This window comes from Ranitomeya variabilis, chromosome 4, assembly GCF_051348905.1.
Source record: "Ranitomeya variabilis isolate aRanVar5 chromosome 4, aRanVar5.hap1, whole genome shotgun sequence".
Lineage (NCBI taxonomy): Eukaryota > Metazoa > Chordata > Amphibia > Anura > Dendrobatidae > Ranitomeya > Ranitomeya variabilis.
Window position 1 is genome coordinate 136192105 of NC_135235.1, and position 9498 is coordinate 136201602.

Genomic DNA, 9498 nt, shown 5'->3' on the forward strand with positions numbered 1-9498 from the left:
CAGCAGAAACCGGCAGGACAGCTGGATTACATATCACCTGTCCGCCCTAATACCCAGGAGGCACAGTGACACATAAAGCCCGGGTCATGATAGAGATCCTGTAAAAAGGCTTGAGTCACCTGCCATACGGGTTTATGTCCCACCTTTATGGAGGACAGAGAGAACTGTGAAGACCTTATCAGAAGCCATAGGCAGTAAGGGACTACAACACCACCGCGCCATGAGGAAGGCTTTTAACTCCAGCTGGTAAAGGGGACTCTGAACTCGCTTCCAAGCTGGCCGGACCCTGCCTGTCCTGTGATCTGGTGCCCTGGACTGTGGCTGCCTGAAGTCTTCAGTAAACCAGGCAAAGAGCCTGCAAACCTGTGTCCTCGTTCTTTAGGGCATGTTAGGCTATGGGTTGAACTAGATGGACTTAAAGTCTTCCTTCAACCTTAATAACTATATAACTATGTATTTACTGCACTATTCACCATCTTCACACCGGGAGCCCAAGGGATATACTTCACCTGTGGGAAGTTATACCATCTAGCTGCCATAACATCACCCCAGAGGACCCCTTAGAGCAGCATCGGTCCCCACTGACCAAATACCACAGGTGGCATCACAAACATAAACTGTAATCAATACCCCTTTTACATGGGTGCCCAGGACCACGGACCAGGTCGCCACCGTGACATCCCCTGTGAATACCAGACCTGGTACCGGGTACCCCACGGCCCTGGCAGGCGACTCATTTTGGCGTCACGAACAGGATGACCCGAGAATCTGGTCATGTACACCTAAGAGACTGTGTTGAGCGCTGAGACTAAATGGAAGGCGGCGCTAGGAGTGAAACTGCAGGAGCAGCGTCCTACGCGGCGGCCCCTGATGTCAGCGGCGGAGACCGGCACTGGAGACACCGCAGCGGCAGGTAAGGAGACCGACCCTGCCCCGGTAGCTGAGGAACTCCTAATGGGCCCACTAGCTGCACCACCACGTTATGGATCGTGACGGATTCAGATCCTGGGGGAATGGGACCAGGCCACGGGGATGGAGAGCCACATGAGAGCCCCGATCCAGCCCACCAATATGCCCGGCGAAATATATGCTGAAAAGACTGTGTATCGCAGGATGAACCCTGGGACAGATCTAATGGGGTTCCTCGGGACAGAAAGACAAGAAGAAGAGGTAATGGAGGTCCTTAGCTGGGAGGAGTATCAGCAGCAGCTCGCTTATAAATGGAAGGAAAAGGACAAGGAATACCAGGCTGGGTGCAAAGCCTTTGATGAACGGGATCTATGCGCTAAAGCTTAGGCCCGCAAGGACAAACAAATATACCAGGCCCCGCTGAGGCAGGGCACTGTAGTGGCCTTCAAGTTGAAAAGAGGCTGGGGGTTTATCAAGGAGCCAGGCCTGTATGCAGAGGTGTTTGTCAACCGGAGAGACATAGAATCTCACCTCAGAGAAGGACACCCGGACAGAGACCTGTATCCAGGGGACACTATGACTTACACCCGACATTTTGGCGATAGGGGATGGTATGCCTTAAATGTGAGAAAACTCAAAGACTCTGCTTCTAATTTAAAGGGTACCAGACCAAAAACACCAGCAGCACCACCTAGTGCTAAAGTGGTCACTACTACTGCTCCAATTGCAACACCAACCCCTAAAGCCATCACCAAGACCACAGTGTGTACCATAACCAAAACTGAAACAGCAGTGGCTACAGCACCAGTCATCACGCATACCCAGGCCACTCAAACCCCTATTGCAGGACATGATTTGACTGTACACGAATACAAGGCACATGATGTCTACCTGTCATCAGGTGTAACTTTGACCCATGATCTTCCCAGGCCAGAAAGTAACCAATGCCAAGTATTGCCTTGGAAGCAGCCAAAGTAACTAAACTTGAATATGACTGTGAATAAGTTGACTGTTTGAAAGTTTGTTTTACCTGACGAAGGTTTTTGCGCTAAAGAGTTTAACTGTTTAAAGGACATTCGGATCATGGACAGTGAATGATTCACAAACTTTGTTGTACATAGTTGGCACCTATTTAGGTGCTTCCTACTGGTTTTACAAAGAAGCTTTAAAGAAATTGTTTCTAATATTGCTGTGAAAGTTTATATTTGTTTTAGAGAGACCTGAAGAAAAACCCGTTTGCCACGGTAGAATCCCGGATCTGGATACACGCCTTAAAGCCCGCCCAAGAGCTACGTTGGGGTTCATAACGGGTCCCTCGCATCGTTGCTGCTGTTATAAAGTTATTAATTTATTTGAGTATTAATTGCACAATGAAATGCACTATCTCCGTAAAGAAAAATGTTGAAAAATGTTTACACCCTTAAAGGAATGTTGTCTTGTTGCACTTTATTAAAGTGATAATGTTTGATAGTATTAAAGGGAACCTGTCACCCCCAAAATCGAAGGTGAGCTAAGCCCACCAGCATTAGGGGCTTATCTACAGCATTCTGTAATGCTGTAGATAAGCCCCCGATGTATCCTGAAAGATGAGAAAAAGAGGTTAGATTATACTCACCCAGGGGCGGTATCGCTGCGGTCCGGTCCGATAGGTGTCGCGGTCCGGTCTGGGGCCTCCCATCTTCTTATGATGATGTCCTCTTCTTGTATTCATGCTGCGGCTCCGGCTCCGGCATACTTTGTCTGCCCTGTTGAGGGCAAAGCAAAGTACTGCAGTGCGCAGGCACCGGGAAAGGTCAGAGAGGCCCGGCACCTGCGTACTGCAGTACTTTGCCCTCAACAGGGCAAAGTACGCCTGCGCCGGAGCCGCAGCGTGAATGCAAAAAAAGGACGTCATCGTAAGAAGATGGGAGGCCCCGGACCAGATCACGACGCCCATCGTACCGGGACCGCCCCTGGGTGAGTATAATCTAACCTCTTTTTCTCATCTTTCAGGATACATCGGGGGCTTATCTACAGCTTACAGAATGCTGTAGATAAGCACCTGATGCTGGTGGGCTTAGCTCACCTTCGATTTTTTGGGTGACAGGTTCCCTTTAATACTATCAAACATTATCACTTTAATAAAGTGCAACAAGACAACATTCCCTTTAAGGGTGCAAATACTTTTCAACATTTTTCTTTATGGAGGTAGTGCATTTCATTGTGCAATTAATACTCAAATCAATTAATAACTTTATAACAGCAGCAACGATGCGCAACAAGTAATCGTGATCACAGCAGCCAGGATCGCAAGCAACTTTAACCTGGTCAGTAGGTTCTGCAGTCAATAGTCTACTGGATAAGGTGGAGGTTACAACAGCTAGACGCCCATCAGTAAGTTACTACTCCTCATCATGTAGACAACTTGCTAAGAAGGGGATAACCTATAGATTGTATGTACATAAAATCATGTCATAGACCTAATGTAAATGAGGAGAATTAGCTGGATAGAAGGGGAAAATGAGCAATTGTAAATACACAGTGCTATATAATTTGATAATTGCAATATATTAAGAGGATAAAAGCTTTGATGAGAAGAGATGAAGAGCTTCTTTAAAAGATGGTAAAGCGAATGGTAAGGCACTGTATGAATTCATGGAGCAATGCTGCCCTCTAGTGCAATAGTGGTAAGTCTACATTTCAATCTTCTTTTATCTTATCCCTTATGTTAACGCCATCTTTTTTTCTGGAAATCATTAATGATTAGTTTACATTGAATGTTAAGGGCTGATATTTTGTTTATATTGCAATAAAAATCACAAATTCATATCTCAGATATTCAAAATCAAATTAATAGCTCAACTTTTCACTGCTTTCAAACAGATACTGTGTTGCTCTAATGCAGTATGTTCAACTCAAATACAAAGAGGGCCAAAATTAAAAACTTGGAAAAAGTCTTGGGGAAACCTTGATATGTATTAAAAAAAATGTTTACAATTTAGGATGTTTTTCCTTATCATCAAATACAGTGCCTTGCGAAAGTATTTGGCTCCCTGGAACTTTTCAACCTTTCCCCACATATCATGCTTCAAACATAAAGATATAAAATGTAAATTTTTGGTGAAGAATCAACAACAAGTGGAACACAATTGTGAAGTTGAACGGAATTTATTGGTTATTTTAAATTTTTGTGGAAATTCTAAAACAGAAAAGTGAGGAGTGCAATATTATTCGACCCCTTTAACTTAATACTTTGTTGCGCCACCTTTTGCTGCGATTACAGCTGCATGTCGCTTGGAGTACTGTATGTCTTTATCAGTTTTGTACATCGAGAGACTGAAATTCTTGCCCATTCTTCCTTGGCAAACAGCTCGAGCTCAGTGAGGTTTGATGGAGATCGTTTGTGAACAGCAGTTTTCAGCTCTTTCCACAGATTCTCAATTGGATTGAGGTCTGGACTTTGACTTGGCCATTCTAACACCTGGATATGTTTATTTGTGAACCATTCCATTGTAGATTTTGCTTTATGTTTGAGATCATCGTCTTGTTGGAAGATAAATCTCTGTCCCTGTCTCAGGTCTTTTGCAGACTCCAACAGGTTTTCTTCAAGAATGGTCCTGTATTTGGCTCCATCCATATTCCATCAATTTTAACCATCTTCCCTGTCCCTGCTGAAGAAAAGCAGGCCCAAACCATGATGCTGCCACCACCACCATGTTTGACAGTGGGGATGGTGTGTTCAGGGTGATGAGCTGTGTTGCCTTTACACCAAACCTATTGTTTGGCATTGTTGCCAAAAAGTTAGATTTTGGTTTCATCTGACTGGAGCACCTTCTTCCACATGTTTGGTGTGTCTCCCAGGTGGCTTGTTGCAAACTTTAAATGACACTTTTTATGGATATCTTTGAGAAATGGCTTTCTTCTTGTCATTCTTCCATAAAGGCCAGATTTGGGCAGTGTAGGACTGATTGTTGTCCTATGGACAGACTGTCCCACCTCAGCTGTAGATCTCTGCAGTTCATCCAGAGTAATGATGGGCCTCTTGGCTGCATCTCTGATCAGTCTTCTCCTTGTTTGAGATGAAAGTTTAGAGGGACGGCTGGGTCTTGGTAGATTTGCAGTGGTACGATACTCCTTTCATTTCAATATGATCGCTTGCACAGTGCTCCTTGGGATGTTTAATGTTTTGGAAATCATTTTGTATCCAAATCCGGCTTTAAGCTTCTCCACAACAGTATCACGGACCTGCCTGTTGTGTTCCTTGGTCTTCATGATGCTTTCTGTGCTTCTAACAGAACTCTGAGACTATCACAGAGCAGGTGCATTTATACAGAGACTTGATTAAACACAGGTGGATTATATTTATCATCGTTAGGCAATAAGGACAACATTGGATCATTCAGACATCCACAAGGAACTTCTGGAGTGAGTTTGCTGCACTGAAAGTAAAGGGGCCGAATAATATTGCACGCCCCACTTTTCAGTTTTTGATTTTCCACATAAATGTACAATAAACAATACATTTCATTTTAATTCACAATTGTGTTCCACTTGTTGATTCTTCACTAAAAATTTACATTTGGTATCTTTATGTTTGAAGCATGATATGTGGGAAAAAAGTTGAAAAGTTCCAGGGACCGAATACTTTCGCAAGGCACTGTATAACCATGGACCTTAGCTTTTATTGTATTACATTAAAATAGTTAGTTTATGGGGTAATTAATTAAAATAACAATCCTAATATTAGATACATATGTTTATAATCTAATCTATTTATGGCAAATTTGGATTGTCATTTTAATTCGTTACCCCATAAAATAACTATTTTAATGTAGTAAAAGCTAAGTTTTATTGACCTGCTACAGAGGGGTCATTTCCAGTGGGGCTTTGCGCCTTTTGGCCTTTTTGGATTAGACATCATACCCTTTCCAGGTCATTCTTCTTCATCTGCTCAGTAGCATAGCTGTGCCCAGCTTGTGGAGCAGATAGAGTTATGTGCACTGTGATGTATGGGCGAGTACAAGGGGACTGCGCCATAGCTGGGGGCGCATTACTGCATGTTGTGTACAGCCTTGTAGTAACCAGGGAGTGTGATGGACCAGAAAAGCAGGATTTGTTATTAGCATGCGCTGTCTACCACCAGCCAGCTCTAGTAGACATTTGATATTTTCTAGAGCGTCAAATATAATTACACTGCAGCCAGATTTGGCCGATGGGCCTGATTTTGACATGTATGCTCTATTCTAAATGTGGACTTCCACATGACAGCATCGCAGCACACACATGATGTATAACATGACAAGAGCAGAGCATTCCGCTAACATCGGCCCCTTATAACATCCGCTAAGGGCACACTATTCTATACTATATATGATAACTGCTGTAATGTCCTGTAAGTGAAACTATTTTGACCTTATCAATTGCCACATCCACATTTTAAAGGGGATTGTCACTGATGATACAATCCTTTTAAGACCTACATTTCCAAAATGTCTAACCAATTCACGTAGTTAGTATTTCTCATATTTAATGTCATCATAATCTGTAGGATTACATTGAAAAACAATCTGAAATCTTTTTGGGCGGCAAAATAACATGGTTGCATAAATATACACTCCCTTAACCACTTTCCGACATCGGGTGTAATCAGGGCCATATTTGCCACTAGGCACATGAGGTTGTGTGCCTAAGGCGCCAGGATGCGGGGGGGCGGCACCCGAGCAAGGTTTTTTTTTTGTTTTTTTTCAGGCTGGGGTCAAAAGCCCGCCCACAACCCACCACCTCCCCACCTCCTTGAAGAGGACATACTCACCCTCCACCAGCAGTGCCTGGTCTCAGCACCGGCAGCAAGTCCTGTGCTCACAGCGGTCATGTGGTACCGCTCATTAAGGTGATGAATATGGACACATATTCATGACCTTAATAAGCGGTACCATGTGACCGCTCACACAGGAACAAGCTTCGTCGCCGGGAGTCGGGACAGAGATGCAGGGCAGGGAATCCGTTCAACCCACTGTGGGGAGGGTGAATATGATGGCTAGGGGAGGATGAAGGAGGACGGGGGAGGATGAAGGAGAACGAGGGAGGACGAAGGAGCCACGCATACAAGATGGAAGGGGGGGAGCGGAGCCACGCATACAATGATGGGAGGAGGGGGGAGCAGAGCCACGCATACAAGGATTGGAGGAAGGGATGAGCAGAGCCACGCATACAAGGATTGGAGGAAGGGGTGAGCAGATCCATGCATACAAGGACGGAGAAGGGGGAGCAGAGCCATGCATACAAGGATGGGAGGAGGGGGAGCAGAGCCACGCATACAAGGATGGAAGGAGGGGGGAGCAGAGCCACGCATACAAGGATGGGAGGAGAGGGAAGCAGAGCCACGCATACAAGATGGGAGGGGGGAAACGGAGCCACGCATACAAGGATGGGAGGAGGGAGGAGCAGAGCCATGCATAAAAGGATGGGAGGACGGGGGAGCAGAGCCACGCATACAAAGATTGGAGGAGGGGGGAGCAGAGCCACGCATACAAGGATGGGAGGAGGGGGAGCAGAGCCACGCATACAAGGATGGGAGGAGGGAGGAGCCGAGCCTCGCATACAAGAATGGGAGGGGGGAGCAGAGCCACGCATACAAAGATGGGAGGAGGGGGGAGCAGAGCCACGCATACAAGGATGGGAGGAGGGGGGAGCAGAGCCACGCATACAAGGATGGGAGGAGGGTGGAGCAGAGCCTCGCATACAAGGATGGGAGGGGGGAGCAGAGCCATGCATATGAGGATGGGAGGAGGGAGCAGAGCCACGCATACGAAGATGGGAGGGGGGGAGCAGAGCCATGCATATGAGGATGGGAGGAGGGAGCAGAGCCACGCATACGAAGATGGGAGGAGGGGGGAGCAGAGCCACGCATACAAGGATGGGAGGAGGGGGGAGCAGAGCCATGCATACAATGATGGGAGGAGGGGGATCTATGCATACAAGGATGGGAGGAGGGGGGAGCAGAGCCATGCATACGAGGATGGGAGGAGGGGGAGCAGAGCCATGCATGCGAGGATGGGAGGAGGGGGAGCAGAGCCATGCATACGAGGATGGGAGGAGGGGGAGCAGAGCCATGCATACTGGATGGGAGGGGGGGAGCCATGCATACAAGATGGGACAGGGGAGCCATGCATACAACAGGGGGAGCCACACAGGACAGGATGGGGGAACCACACATACAGGGATAGGAATTAGGGGACAATACATACCCGACTTATACTTGAGTCAATAAGCTTACCCAGTTTCCATGGCAAAATTAGGTGCCTCGGCTTATACTTGGGTCGGCTTTTACTCGAGTATATACGGTATGTAATATATACACATGTATGTGTGTGGCTGTATATATATATATATATATATATATATATATATATATATATATATATAGTAAGAAAAAAGGAACAGCACAACAATGGTACTTATCTTCGGGTGCAGGGCCCCAGGTAATCAGTCCAACGATTACTTAGATTCACAGAGACTCAAAAAAGAGGCAGCACTCCATACTCATGGTGAAACATGTGGTAGGTTTAATCGACCCACATAGCCGGGCGACGTTTCAGCTCTATCTGAGCCTTTATCAAGCAGTGAGTAACCATACCTGTTACTTATTTATAGGTGCTTCAACAAGTGTTACATTGAAATTAATTACATTTTACATTTCATAATCATTAAAAAGTGTATATACATTACTAATCTAATAACAATGCACGTGCCTATATAAAGTGCTTTGTGCTTATGTGCAATAAACTTAGAACTCCATATACCCCATCTGGTAGTCTGACTTATTTATTTACTATCTCTATCATGGTGTATACCTCATTATTAATTAATCCGTTATTTTAATACTGTAACCATTGCACACTCACCACCGGTTGTTAGTAGGCTCATGGAGGACGCTATATTTAGATCTCGGCGTTCCCTATTGCACACTGCGCATGTCTTAATTACATCACCATGCCAGGCAGTCTCATGGTCCAATCACACGGTCTGTGTGGCAATTTGCACACAGCGCATGCGCAGTAGCGTCTGAAATCGCCATATTGGTGGTGGCTGCCTATCTATTTGCAGTGCTATTTCCTAGCATCTGCGCAATAATGGGTATCTTTTATTCAGAACAGTACTCCATATAGCTATTTGTCCTTAGCGGATACGCACCAGAGTATAAGATAGCCACATTAGTAATAGTCCACTTTCTTTATTTATATCGTTATTTTACAAACACAGGTGGCAGTCATTTAACTATTAAGGCTCATAACACCATAGACTCTGCCATGCGGTCACACTAGTAACTAGTTTTTCAATATGATGACCCTGATTGGTCACCAAAATTCAATATTTATATAAGGGCAACTATAAAAAATATAAAAAAATTATTTCTGTAAAGATATATATTAATTTATGGTGTTATAATGTATCTCAGTCACACGGGCATCCATATGTAACATACAGATCCCGTGTACCCATGAAGTCATCCTGTCCCTCAGTTGTCCCTCCGGACCAAAGTGTTACAGCCATGACTCCATAAAATACAAAAGCACCAATTTTATATTAGTTTTGCTTCATATAGGGAAA